Source organism: Chlorocebus sabaeus, chromosome 15 (genome assembly GCF_047675955.1).
Source record: "Chlorocebus sabaeus isolate Y175 chromosome 15, mChlSab1.0.hap1, whole genome shotgun sequence".
Classification (NCBI taxonomy): domain Eukaryota; kingdom Metazoa; phylum Chordata; class Mammalia; order Primates; family Cercopithecidae; genus Chlorocebus; species Chlorocebus sabaeus.
Genome location: NC_132918.1, coordinates 88,539,845 through 88,554,482, shown reverse-complemented (window position 1 = coordinate 88,554,482; position 14,638 = coordinate 88,539,845). Strand labels below are relative to the sequence as shown.

The 14,638-nt window shown below is 41.6% G+C and overlaps 1 protein-coding gene across 2 annotated transcripts in view; it reads left to right on the top strand.

The window, feature by feature from the left end:
- Nucleotides 1-14,638, top strand: part of ATP13A4 (ATPase 13A4) — a 191,034-nt gene that overhangs the window by 13,368 nt on the left and 163,028 nt on the right. The window contains exons 1-2 of one of the 2 annotated variants that reach the window (XM_073023754.1): nucleotides 11,519-11,580; nucleotides 12,535-12,633. The gene's annotated coding sequence lies outside the window, so the exon portion shown is untranslated. Of the gene's footprint in view, nucleotides 1-11,518; nucleotides 11,581-12,534; nucleotides 12,634-14,638 lie in introns of those variants that run through there. The other variant, XM_073023753.1, reaches the window with a different exon arrangement.

Sequence of the window (14,638 nt, the reverse complement as noted above, 5' to 3'; positions counted from 1 at the left end):
TCCTACCTCCAAATTCCTGTGCAATTCAAATTCAAAGTGGTTTGATTATATCTTTTATTTCTCTTTGTCAACTCATCCCCTAGGATCTCACCTTCTACTCCTAATGGACTTTTCAAAGTATTTTCCTATACAGAAAAGCCTCCTCCTCCATAGTAATTCTAGAAACTTCCATGATGATAGTTAAAGTTTAATATGGCTGCAGTTCTCACTATAGCTCCTCTTATACAGCCACAAGGATAGTATTAACCCCTTTTATAGGAGGGAAACTTCCAGTTATCTATTGCTGCGTGACTAACAACTCAAAACTTAGTGACTTAGAACAACAACCATTTTATTATGTCTCTCTTCAAATGGCACATCCACGTGGTTAGCTTGGGCTTCCTCACAGTGGAGTATTCTCAGACTAGTTCACTTTTGACAAAGTGAACTCCTAGAGAAAGTATTCCAAGTGACAGAAAGTGGAAGCTGCCAGTGTCTTAAGATCTGAGCCTTAAATGTCACTGGTGCCATATTCTACTGGTCAAAATAGTCACAGAGGCTTCCAGATTCAAGGGGATATGTGGTCATCTTTATTTTACCACAGTCTGCCCACTGGCTACAAATTAGTCACATTACTCCTACATGCAAATTACCCTCTTGCTTCATACTCACCAACCACCCCCCTCTCCCCACTCACCCTCTTTCAACACACACATGTTTTGTCCCATTACAGAATTAGACTCAGGCTTGAGATCTAGGTTTTTCTGTTTTGTTTGTTTTTTGATGGAATCTCACTCTGTCGTCCAGGCCAGAGTGCAGTGGCGCAATCTTGGCTCACTGCAACCTCCCCCCATTCCAGGGTTCAAGTGATTCTCCTGCCTCAGCCTCCCAAGTAGCTAGGATTACAGGTGCACACCACCACACCTGCCTGATTTTTGTGTTTTAATTACAGACAGGGTTTCACCATGTTGGCCAGGCTGGACTTGAACTCCTGACCTCAAGTGATCTGCCCACTTTGTCCTCCCAAAGTGCTGGGATTACAGGAGTGAGCCACTATGCCTGGCTGAGATCTAGGTTTTTGATGGATAGAGAACTACAAAAAGAGCTTAAGACAGCTTGGTGTTCCAAAATTTAAGGAAAAAGTGTTTCAAGGAGAGAATGATCAATAAAGTCAAAGATCAAGTACCAGGAACTGCAAAGAGGAGAGCTTGAGATGTGACCAACAGAAAGCTTGTGTTCCCTACTTTCCTTCACTATGGGTGGTGATGCCAGAGGCAGACATCTTATCTGTTTCTTTTTCATATATAATTTTCTTTTTCTGATTATATAAAACTTGTTTGTGAAATTTGGAAAATATGGAAACTTATTTAAAAAGAAGAAATAATGCATAGACAATCATTAAAACTTTTGTAGATTGAATTTCCCTATTCTTTATATAAACATGCATGCATATATGCACATATATACGTGTGTGTATGTAGATTAGTTCCCGTTTACTCTCCTCCCTCCGCTCATCATTCAACCACCCATAAGGCCTTTCTATGTGCATTCAGGGTAAGGTTATAGCAGGAATGCAAAGAGAAAGAAAGAAAACAATTATTAGCACTTAAATTTTCTAAATCGATTTTTGAAGTTCCTAGAAGAGACCTTACCTGGAGAAAAAGGATTTTGAATTTCAAAGTCGGACTTTTGTGTACAAAGGCTAAATTTTATTGTATAAATAATTGATTTTGGAAGAATGAATGATATAAGAGCTGGGATTCGATAAAATTCCACAGCTGAGGGAGGAGAGGTTTGGTAAGTATGATTGGGTTGGGGTGCTGGTGTAAATCTCAGAGATGACCCCACACCTTGTGGAATGCTAGAAGTCCTAGAGTGGTAGGGATGGGAACCTCAAGTGGAGAAAAGCTATACTGTGATTCCTGGGGAAACCTGAGAAGTCAGGGAAGGAGGTTCACAGAGGAGCCCCTCATGCCAGCCTGTTGCAGTGGCAGTGAGAAGAACTGAGCAAGGCCACACTCCCAATTGCCTGTGGTCCAGGAGCCTTGGGAAGGTGCTCCAGAGAGTCATTTGCCACCAGATGGTGAAGGGCTGAGGTAAGGCTGAGATCAAAGTCCTGGTGGGACCACAGATGTATGTCTCAGATGCTGCTAGCATAGTAGATACAAACTATATATATATATGTGTGTGTGTGTGTGTGTGTGTGTGTGTGTGTGTGTGTATATCTGTGGTATTCCTTAAAGTTCATCTGTGGTATTCCTTAAAGTTTCATACATTCATCTGTGGTATTCCTTAAAGTTTTGACCACACTGTTTAGAGTTTTGCTAAACATTATATCATGAACATTTAAACCATGTCGGTGATCTTGGCTCACTGCAAGCTCCACCTCCCAGACTCAAACCATCCTCCCTCCTCAGCCCTTATTCCCCTCCCCACCACCCCCATCCCCCACCCCGAGTAACTGGGACCACAGGCGTGCACACCATGTCCAGTTAATTTTTGTAAATTTTTTTTTTGTAAAGAGTGTGTTTCGCCATATTGCCCAGGCTAGACTCAAACTCCTGAGCTCAAGCAATCTGCCCAGTTCAGCCTCCCAAAGTGCTAGAATTACAGGCGTGAGTCACACTGCACCTGGTCTATACACATTTGTAAGGCTTCCTATTCACATGTCAAACTGCTCTCCTGCCTTTTACATTCCCACCAGCTGGTTCCCTCACATGCATGTACCAGTGTCTTCAAGGACCACTCAGCGGTGCAAAGGTTCTGGGTGTACAAACAAACTAGAATATGATCCTAGTAGATCAGGTGCTCTGAGGATGTCTCCGCTCTTGTGCAGACCTTGAAACATCAGGTGACTGAAGCTTGCAGGCTGTCCTCTGCCACTAAACGCAGATTGAATGTTAAGACACTAGGGGGCAGAGGCATCCCACTAAACCGAGGATGTTCTGTTTGTTTTTTAAACCTAAACTAGTTCATGCCATCCATCGAGATGTAAATTTCGACATCGCTATCATGGAGACTTCAATTCCTTTAACAGATTAATAAACAAAGATGAGACTGCAGTAAGTTTAAAACAGGTAGTTCCCAATTACTGTAACAAGCATTCTATTCCCACGGCTTTTTTAAAACATGAACTTTTTATTTTACAATAGTTTTAGAGTTACGGAAAAATTATGAAGATAGGATAGAGAGTTCCCATATATCCCAAACAAAGTCAGTTTCCCCTCTATTTTTAGATGGGGTCTTACTCTGTCCCCCAGATTGGAGTGCAGTGGCATGATATCGGCTCACTGCAACCTCTGCCTCTGGGGCTCAAGCAATCCTCCCACTTTAGCCTCCTGAGTAGCTGGGACTACAGGCACGTGTTGCCTGGCTATTATTATTATTTTGTATTTTTTGTAGAGGCGGGTTTTACCATGTTGTTGAGACTGGTCTTGAACTCCTGGCCCAAGCCATCTGCCTGCTTGGGCGGCTTCCTCTTTGGTCAACATCTTACATTGGTATGGTGCGTTTACTACAACAAGTAAACCAATATTGATGTGTTAGTATTAACTAAAGTCTAAAGTCCATAACTCAGTCTGCCTTACTTTTGCCTAACGTCCTTTTTTTATTAATATTTTTTTATTTCACAGACCTAATGTCCTTTTCATGTACCAGGATTCCCTTCAAGATACCACGTTAGACTGAAGCATTATGTCTCCTTGCGCTCGCCTAGACCGTGACATTTCCTCAGATTTTGCTTGTTTGTGCTGACCTTGGCAGCTTTGAGGGGTATTAGGTGTTTTATAAAATGCCCTTCAATTGGGGTTTGTCTGATGTTTTTCTCATGGATAGACAGGAGTTGTAGGATTTGGGAGGAAGAACGTAAGAGGTAATGCGCCATGCTCATCACGCCATGCTAGCAGCATGACATATCAATTTTGAAATTAACCTTCTTCATCTGACTGAGCAGTGTTTGGTGGGTTTCTCCACCGCGAGGTTACTTCCTCCTCACCCCCCATACTGTGCATTGTAGAAGGAAGTCACTACCAGCAGCCAGTGTTAAGGAGTGAAGAGTTGTGTAGCCCTGTCTGAGGAGCCCTATGTGCATAAATTATCTGGAATTCTGTACAGAAGATTTATCCTCCCCATTTATTTATTCAATTGTTTGTTTATATCTCTCTTTGAACTCATAGATCTTCCTTCCTTCCCTCCCTCCCTCTCTCCCTCCCTCCCTCCTTCTTTTCTTCTCTTCTCTTCTCTCCTGTTTTCTTTTTTTTCTTGAGACAAGGTCTTGCTTTGTCTTCCAGGCTGGAGCGCAGAGGGCAATCTCGGCTCACTGCAACTGCAACTTCCACCTCCCAGGTTCAAGCGATTCTCCTGCCTCAGCCTTTTGAATAGGTGGGATCACAGGCCCGCACCACCAAGCCCGGCTGATTTTTGTATTTTTAGTAGAGACAGGGTTTTGCCATGTTGGCCAGGCTGGTCTCGAACTCCTGACCTCAGGTGACCCACCTGCCTTGGCTTCCCAAAGTGCTGGGATCACAGGCGTGAGCCACCGCACCTGGCCAGATACTGATTTTCTACTTTGCTTTTACAACCATGTCTGGCCAAATTTTACAGCCCTTTAATAATAATAATAGCTACCAATTGTTGAGTTTATATATACACTGTGCTAAGCATTGTATATACGTCATCTCATTTAATATTAGCAACCATCCTAAGGGGAGATATTATTACCCTTTGGTCCCATATGAAGAGGCTGAAGTTTGCAGAGATAAATTATTTCCCCTGACCACACAACTGGTGTGTGTTAGAGAACCAGGATGCAGGCTCTGGTCTGTGAGAACGCAGAGCCTGTGGATTGCACTGCTGTGACACTGCCTCCCTGCTTTACTCAAGAATAGGATATGCTAAGAGGCTGAGTTTAATCGTATGTGGAGAAAATAAAGGTAAAGGCCGTGGTGGTATTAGGCCTTTTATTCCAGTCCTTTATCCTTCCATTCTGTTCACGTCACCCAATAGTTTCCCCTTCCAATTTGTCAAGGATAAAAAAAAAAAATCAATAAAAATGCATTGAGATTTTGCTAGTATATAATTTATAATTAACATGTCATACATTGTTCTAATGATAAATAATTAAGAAATAAAATACTCTTCCTAATAAGAAATAACCTATCAATAATCTTAAAACATAAGAAAACAACAATTTAGGCATACGTTATGTGGTTTACTAAGCAAACTTTGTTTTTTTGAGATAGGATCTTGATCTGTTGCCCAGGCTCGAGTGCAGTGGTGCAATTACACAATCGCAGCTCACTGCAGCCTCAACCTCCTGGGCTCAAGCAATCCTCCCAGGTCAGCCTCCCAAGTAACCAGGATTACAGGTGTGTGCCACCACGCCTGGCTAATTTTAATTTTTTTTTTTTTTTTTTTTTTTAGATAGAAGGTGTTGCTTTGTTGCCCAGGCTGGTCTTGAACTCCTGGGCTCAAGTGATCCTCCTGCCTCAGTCTCCCAAAGTGCTGGGATTACAGGCATGAACCACCATGCCCTGCTGGTAAAGCATATTTGTATGTGTAATTTTTAAAAAATAAACTCTCATTTTTGAATAGTGTTAGGTTTATTGAAAGATTGTGATGATAGCACAGAGAGTTCTCACATACCCCACTCCCAATTTTCCTCATTGTTAATATCTTACATTAGTATGGTTTATTTATCACAATTAAGTAACCAATACAGGCTGAGTGAAGTGGATCATACCTGTAATCCCAGCACTTTGGGAGCCTGAGGTGGGAGAATTGCTTGAGCTTAGGAGTTCAAGACCAGCCTGGAAGCGTAGCAAGACCCTGTCTGCACACACACACAATTTTTTTTATTTTTAATTAGCCGAGCATGGTGGTGTGCATCTGTCATTCCAGTTACTTGGGAGGCGGATATGAGAGAACTTCTTGAGCCCGGGAGGTTGAGGATGCAGTGAGCTATGGTTGCCTGGGTGACAGAGCGAGATCCTCTCTCAAAACAAAAAACAAAAAATACCAAAAACAACAACAACAACAACAACAACAAAAACCAAAACAAAAACCCAATACTGCTATGTTGTTATTAACTAGAGTTCATAATTTACTCAAAATTCCTTAGTTTTTATCTGATGCTTTTTATCCTGTCCATGATCTCACCCAGGACACCAGGTTGCATTTAGTTGTCATTTCTCCTTAGGCTCGTCTTGACTGTGACAGTTTCTCAAACTACTTTTGTTTTTGATGACCTTGTCAATTTTAAGGACTACTAGACCAGTATTTTGTAGCATGTCCCTTTATTGGGATTTGTCTAACATTTTTCTCACTATTAGACTAGAATTCTGGGCTTTCGGAAGGAAGTGCACAGAGGCAAAGTGCCATTCCTATCCCGTTATATTAAGGATAACATACTCTCAGCATGACTTGCCACTGTGGATGTTGACCATGATCACCTGGCTGGTTGGCGTAGTGTCAGTCAAATCTCTCCACTGCAAAGCTTCTCTCTTCCTTCTTTTCTATACTGTACTCTTTGGAAGGAAATCACTATGAATAGCCTACAATTAGCAAGCATGTAGTATCTACATAAATTGTTTGAATTCTTCTGCATGAGAGATTTCTCTCTTCTCGCTCGTTTGTTTATTTATTCTATAACTTATTTATATCAGTATGGGTTCACAAATATTTATACTTTGGGTTATAAAACAATACTGATTTTTTTTGTTGTTCAGATAGTTCCAACTTTGGCCATTGGGAGCTCCTTCATTTCTCCTGTACCCATTTCACCCATCCTCATTAATTTTTTAAGCACTTTTTTATGTTCTGGCACTACAAGAGGCTCATCTTGTATGTTTGTGTCCTCAGTCCTAGATTCAGCTATTTTTCCAAGGCACTTTGGTTCCTTTTATTGGAGAATGGCACTAGAAACAAAGATCTGGGTGCCAGGTTTATGTATACTTATGTTATCATTTATGTATAATTTTTATTCTTTCAACAGTCCTTAAAGTTATTAGCCCTATTTTGTACATGAACAACCTTCACAGTCTTGCACATGCTCTCCTAACCCATTCTAGAGCCTGGCTTTAAGTCCAGATTATGGGAGACTACACATCCATGCTCCTTTCAATATGTCTAGAAATAATGACTAAAATGGAAGAGAAGTGTCTACTTTTTACTGCAGTTAGATGAAAGATTTTGCATTTGTTAACATTATTCCCCTAGAGAAAGAAACAGCTTTTTTCCTGGAATCAACTGTTTACCAAAGTTCTTTGGTAGTTAAAAGAAAGTGGTGGTGCTTGGGTTGGGCGTGGTGGCTCATGCCTGTAATCCCAGCACTTTGGGAGTCCGAAGCAGGCAGATCACCTGAGGTCAGGAGTTCAAGACCAGCCTGGCCAACATGGTGAAACCCTGTCTCTACTAAAAATACAAAAAATTAGCCGGGTGTGGTGCCTCATACCTGTAATCCCAGCTTCTTGGGAGGCTGAGGCAGGAGAATTGCTTGAACACGGGAGACGGAGGTTGCAGTGAGCTGAGATTGCGCCATTTCACTCCAGTCTGGGCAACAAGAGTGAAACTCCATCGAAAAAAAAAAAAAAAAGAAAAGAAAGAAAGTGGTGGTGCTTCAGGTGGCCCAGTTTTACCAAAGGCACAAACATGCAGTTCTGGTCTGACTCACAGGTAAGAAGAAGGGGAGTCTGTTTGGAGGCACCTCCAGGCAGGCTTTAAACAGAACCAGGACCAATTAGAGTTGAGAGAGAGAGGGGCTGGTGGGGAGGAAAGAAACCAAGGATATCACTGAGATAAAAAATCCTGGAAGAAGAAAACATCCTGGTAGAAAAGAGAAAACCTAACATGTGGTAGCTAAATTTCCATTTCTAAGGACAGTGCCGGAAGTTTGGTGGGTCCTTAATGAGGATTCATTTCTTGGCACTAAGTGACCATAGGTTGCTTTATTTGGATATTTTCTGTAAATTGGAGTAAATTTAAACTTCCTTACATTTCTGGGTCCTCTTCTTTGGAAATAATGTTAATTCGCATCCGTGGACTGTATCAGAGAGATTGTGAAGCTCCTGAGGACAAGGAGGACACTTGGGCTCTAGCAGAAATTAAGTGTAACTTAACTACATTGTGCTATAGCAAAATATATTTTTAATACATTTCCCTTTTCTGATTGTAACACTAAAGCATGTTTATTGTGGAAAATTGAATGACAGAGACAAGGGAATAAAGCAAGGAATTCTCCCTCAGAGATATTCACTGTCAGGATTTTGTCATCTCTCTCTCTGTTTGTTTTCTTTTTTGGTTTATGCGCCCATGGATAATATCGGGCTCATGTTGTATATAAAAATATGCATATCTTGTTTTTATTTAATATTTAATTATCATTTTCAAAATATTAAACATTCCTGAATGTTCTGATATTTAGTGGTTGCATAATATTCCATTATATGGACATAACTCAATTTGAACAATGCTGTGATACATTTTTGTATACATACAATTTGAATGAATCTGAGATGATTCACTTAAGAGAATTCTAAAAGTGGGATAAAGTGGTAGTAATGCAAGTCTCTGTTTTATAGAGTTGAAGATAGGAAAATAAGAAGAGTTAACAACAGTGTTTGGTATATGGCAAACATTCATGTTAGGTATGATCATTATACAGATAACCTCTTTGATAAATATTAACAAATAATCTTCCAGAAAACTTCTTTTCATTTTTAACATATGTGTGCCATCAAATATTTTAGCAGTAATTGCAAATATTGTTAACCACAACATTAGGCTTTGTGAGTGACATTTGGGGTCAGAGACAGGGCCTTGACCAAAAGGACTGAAGATATTAGCAACAGACCTTCCAAAGTAAGTGAAAGGGGTGAAGAATGTAGTGGAAAGGAATGGTGAGGCAGCTGTTACCATTGGATCTAATGGAAGTGTGACCAGGGCTCATGCTCCAATAGTGTGTGTGTGTGTTTGTGTTCGCGTATGTGTGCGATGTTTTAAGGAGAGAGGGAAAGGGGTGCCAGGCTCTTGTGATGCCTAACATGTTCCAGGGGTTGAGAGGCCCCAGCAAAGAAGGTTCCAGGCTGCGTACCCAGGAGCAGTCACAGATTCTTGAAGGCAGAATATAGGGCCAATAGGTCACTGGTACACTGAGTAGGAGGCAGGCCAGCTGCTGCTTGGACATATGAAATGCTCGGATCTGGGGAAGGTATAAGCTGGAGACCATCCATTCTATCATAGGGGCTAAAAATATCAAAGCAAAGAAAAACCTGGAGATCCAAATTTAAGGATAATTACTGAGGTATTAAATTCAATAAGGGAAAGTGGAATTTCGGGAGGTAGCAAACACAGTAGGTTAGGAGAACAAAGGCAGGTACATTAGCCCTGGAGAACCATTGTCTAAAATGTACCTGAATTATCCAGGGAGAAAGAAAGCCCTTTGGCCTTCTCCTGTCAGTAGCTACACAGGTTCATGAGTTGAGGACTTGGGCACTGCATTCTATATCTACCAATCTTACCTACTACCTCTCATGATGCATGATAATCTCATGACCTGGCATTAATGGAGCACTTAACTCTGTGCTGAGCAGAAACAAGCACTTTACAATATCACAAGAGTAGGACAATAATATCAGTCCCATTATACAGATTAGTCAACTGAGGCTTGGAGCAGTAGAATGACTTGTTCAATATCACATAGTAAGGCAGCAAGAAACAGGAAATGAATGTGTTTCTCACAACCTGTTTTTAAATACTTAACTACTTAATAGTGTTTGGTATGCAAGCCCCCTGGCTGTCAGATGCCAGCAGAGTGCTGGCTGGGGAAGGAGCTCTCTGCAGAGGAACTGAGAGCAGGGACATGAGGAAAGCAGGGACATCTCATGGCTAGACTGGGGCCACTGGGTGGAAGTAAGATCAGCCAATCTCAAAAAGCTCCTTCTAATGCCAAGATTACCTGGCTCTCATTTTCTCTTAATTGAGCAGCAGGGGTTGCACTCAGTTAGAGAGTGAGGTTGCCAGAGGTTGGCTGTGAATCTCTCTCCTTCCAGTGCTCTTTGATGTCCTTTCAAAGGGTCCAGAAATTCAGGGCCCCAATTCTCCCCTCCTATGCCCAGTAGCCGTATATTAAACTACTCCTTCCAATTTTAAGAACACCAACGAAAAAGTACCTCAAAATAACAGTAATTGTTTGCCTAACAGTAAATGATTGCCACACGTTGATTCCATGCTAGGCACTTTATATGCATTATCTCACCTAACTTCATATTGACTCCAGGAGATCTATTAGAGGTTGAAGAATGTGTTCTAGATCAGCAGTCCTCAACCCTTTTGGTACAAGGGACCAGTTTCATGGAAGACACATTTTTCATGGACTGTTGGGGAGGGAGGTGGTGGTTTCAGGATGATTCAAACTCATTACATTTATTGTGCACTTTATTTCTCTTATGATTACATTGTAATATATAAGGAAATAATTCTACAACTCAACAGAATGTAGAATCAGTGGGAGCCCTGAGCTTGTTTACCTGTAACCAGACGGTGCCATCTGCAAGTGACGGAAAACAGTGACAGATCATCAGGCATTAGAGTCTCATAAGGAACATGTGACTAGATCCTTCTCATGTGCAGTTCACAACGGGGCTCACACTCCTGTGAGAATCTGATGCTGCCGCTGCTCTGACAGGTGGTGGAGCTCGGGGGTAATGTGAGTGATGGGGAGTGGCTATAAATACAGATGAAGCTTTGCTGGCTCACTTGCCACTCGCCTCCTGCAATACCTGTCCACAGCCCAAGGGTTGGGGATCTCTGTTCTAGATCACACTGATAGTAAGTGGCTAAGCAATAGAGCCCAAACTATCTGACATTATAGCTTATACTCTTTTCTACTTTACTGAAGTTGAAGTAAAATACACTGCACATATCCAAAGTATAAAATACATCATGGTGTGTCTGTGAAACCATCACCACAGTCAAGATGACTGCAGCCTTTACTCTTAATTACTAGGCAGCAGTTTCCACTTGTTAACCCTAGTTCTTACCCTGGACTCACTAGATTAGTGTCAATCCCACCTTACATTATAAACCGTCAGATATTTCATGATGACCAACCTGTACTTCCCAAATCTCCTGTTCCTTGAGATAAACATCTTCATAAGTTCCTGCAAATGCATTTAATAGGATACAGTTGAATTTCTCTTAACAACTTGCTCACCCTCATTTAGGGATTTTGGCCAGATTATGAATATTTGCATGATTTTCCAGTCTGCCAAATGCCATGCAGCTTTTGCCACAAGGCGTGTAGGCTGGAAGCAGGCCTGTAGGTGGCAGCCACAAGTGCTTCCAGCAAGGCCCATCTAGGCAGGTAGACCAGGGTGGCAAGGCCTCTGGGTTAGCGAGGCCTTTTCTGAATGTTATTGTTCTGATAGACTGATACTCTTCAAGCAATCCTTCAGTAAACCAGGCATAATCTTTCTTATTCTAAAAACAAGAAAGATGAATATAATGCTGTTTAATTGTGTTTTTCTCCATTTTATATTTTTTTAGGGAAGAAAAAATTTCTCAAGTACTGTTCAACTTCTAATGCTAACTTAGAAGTAGTAGAAGGTAACTTTTCTGGCTCTCATTTTCTCTCATTTGAACAGCAGGGGTTACCCCAAGTTAGACAGTAAGGTTGCCAGAGGTTGGTTGTAAATCTCTCTCCTTCCAGTGCTCTTTGATATTAACATGTCATACATTGTTCAGATGATAAATAATTAAGAAATAAATATAATAATAGTTATAATAAATAATTAAGAAATAAATATTTTTCCTAACAAGAAATAGTCTATAAATGATCTTAAAAAAATAAAATAAGGGCCAGGCACGGTGGCTCACTTCCTGTAATCTCAGCACTTTGGGAGGCTGAGGCGGGCAGATCACGAGGTCAGGAGATCGAGACTATCCTGGCGAACACGGTGAAACCCCGTCTCTACTAAAAATACAAAAAAATTAGCCGGGCGCGGTGGTGGGCTCCTGTAGTCCCAGCTACTCGGGAGGCAGAGGCAGGAGAATGGCATGAACCCGGGAAGCAGAGCTTGCAGTGAGCCGAGATCGTGCCACTGCACTCCAGCCTGGGCGACAGAGTGAGACTCCGTGTCAAAAAAATAAATAAATAAAATAAAATAAGAAAACAACATTTTAGGCATATATTCTGTGGTTTACAAAGCAAACTTTTTTTTTGAGATAGTCTCGGTCTATCGCCCAGGCTCGAGTGCAGTGGCGCAATTACACAATCACAGCTCACTGCAGCCTCGACTTCCAAGCTCAAGCAATTCTTTCAGTTCAGCTTCGTGAGTAGCCAGGATTATAGCCGTGTGCCACCTCACCTGGCTAAAGTGGATGAAATCAATGTGTGGTGATCATTTACTCTTAGGCAAACAGTTCTTATTATTTGTGGGTACTTTGGTTTCTGTGGAGTTCTTAACACTGGAAGTAGCAGTTTAATATAAGGATACTAGGTCTAGGAGGGGAGAATTGGGTCCCTGAGTTTCTGGCTCTCATTTTCTCTCATTTTGGCAGGTAGACCATGCTGGTGAGGTCTGTGGGTTAGCCAGGCCTTCTCTGCATTCCCTTGTCCTGATGGGCTGACACTCCTCAAGCAATCCTCCAGGAAACCAGGTATAATCTTTCCTATTCTTAAACAAGAAAAATTAATATAAAACTGTTCGATTGTGTTTTTCCCCATTTCATATTTTTTTGGGAAGAAAAAAATTCTCAAGTACCATTCAACTTCCAATACTATTTTTTCCCTAAAAAATGTCTTATAATTTGTCTGACACGAGACTGGGCATGTATACAATCTTATTTGTTCTTCCAACAATACCGTGTCATGGAGTAATAGGATTATATCTCATTTCAAAGATGAAAACATTGAAGCTTAGGGTAATTTAGCAACTTGCCAAATTTTTCATGGCTATCCAATGATAGAGCCATAATATAACCACTATGATTTTTAAATTTTTATTATTATTTTTGTTTGAGATGGAGTCTCACTCTGTCACCAGACTGGAGTGCAGTGGCACCATCTTGGCTCACTGCTACTTCTGCCTTCTGGGTTCAAGTGATTCTCCTGCCTCAGCCTCCCGAGTAGCTGGGACTATGGGTGCCCGCCACCACACCTGGCTAATTTTTTGTATTTTTAGGAGAGATGGGGTTTCACCGTGTTAGCCAGGATGGTCTCAAACTCCTGACCTCGTGATCTGCCACCTTGACCTCCCAGAGTGCTGGGATTATAGGCATGAGCCACCACGCCCGGCCAACTGGTGTGATTCTATATTTGAAATTGGTTTCACTGTTATCTAGAGCTTGGGAGGTAAATGGCAAGGAGAACAGGGAACAGTGGCTAAAATCCCTAGTCTATAGACTCTTTTGTTTAAATATCCACCTGTATATTACATCACACACACAGATATTTCCCATTTTTACAAAAATGCCTGATGAATGCATTTAATAATATAATGCATTTAATCATTTAATGATAGCGTTCTATAACAACTTGCAGTTAATATATCATGGACATCTTCCTGTAACAATAAATCTACTTTTTTCTTTTATTTTCCTTTTTATTTTAAAGTAGTATAAGTACAACATAACCAATACTCATCAAAATGCAGGGTTTTGTTTGTTTGTTTCCACCCCAGGGATTCAGGTTTGGTAGGTCTGGGTCGGGACCAGAGTATGTGGGGTCCAGGAGAGCTTCCAGGGTGACTGATACACACCACTGGTGAGGAACTACTGCTATTCTCTGCCACATACTCTAGGGTCAATGAGATGTGAAAAAACAGAGCAACCAACAAAGCATGCGGCTAGCCAACAGCAAAGTACCCTGGTGCCAGAGAAAGGCTGGATGAAAGGAGGAGAGGATTGGACGCCATTTCCAGCGAAGGGAGAAGTACAGTGATGTTCCCATGGTAGACGTAGGTAGTCTGGTTGCGTGTTTCATAGGGGTATGCAAAAAAGAGGGATGTGAAAAGACAGTGACAGCCCCTAAAGACCTCCATCGGGACAGAGATTAGAATGGAAGCTGGGGAGCTTAAGGTTACATTTGCATGGTAAGCACAGTTCTATTTAGATTGCTTATTTGAAGTGCTTTGGCAGGGTTGATGGATTGCGGGAGAGCTAAGAAACCTCAGAGATCCCTTCTGATGCCACACGAATTGGAAGAGGGTCTGAGTACTAGGAGGTGCATTAGTTCTATCTTACTACTTTCTTTTTTCCATTAGTAAATAACATTTCCCATTACCAATTTGCTTAGCACATTGAACAACATGTACAATACACAAATAAGAGCTCTGAACTTCTTTTGTCATTAATTTCAGTTTCGCCCCCCTCCCAAAATATCACTGATTTATCCACTTGAGAGTCTCCCCGCTTTTGTGGAGCATCTTACTTGCTGATGAAAGAGGTAACCAGCGTCAATAATCCTAAAGTGGACTTTTGGAAGAATGGCAAACAGAGAGGCCCAGTGGAGCCCCAGCCTTGCCACTTACTTCATCCCCAGCAGGAACCTGTTCTTGATTTTCCCCAGGGGCCTCAGCCCAGTTCCTGGGTCATCCCAGGCCCGTGGCAGGGGCACTGAATCCAGCCCAGCCTTGCTCTCTGCAGCTCAGCACCCAGCCACACT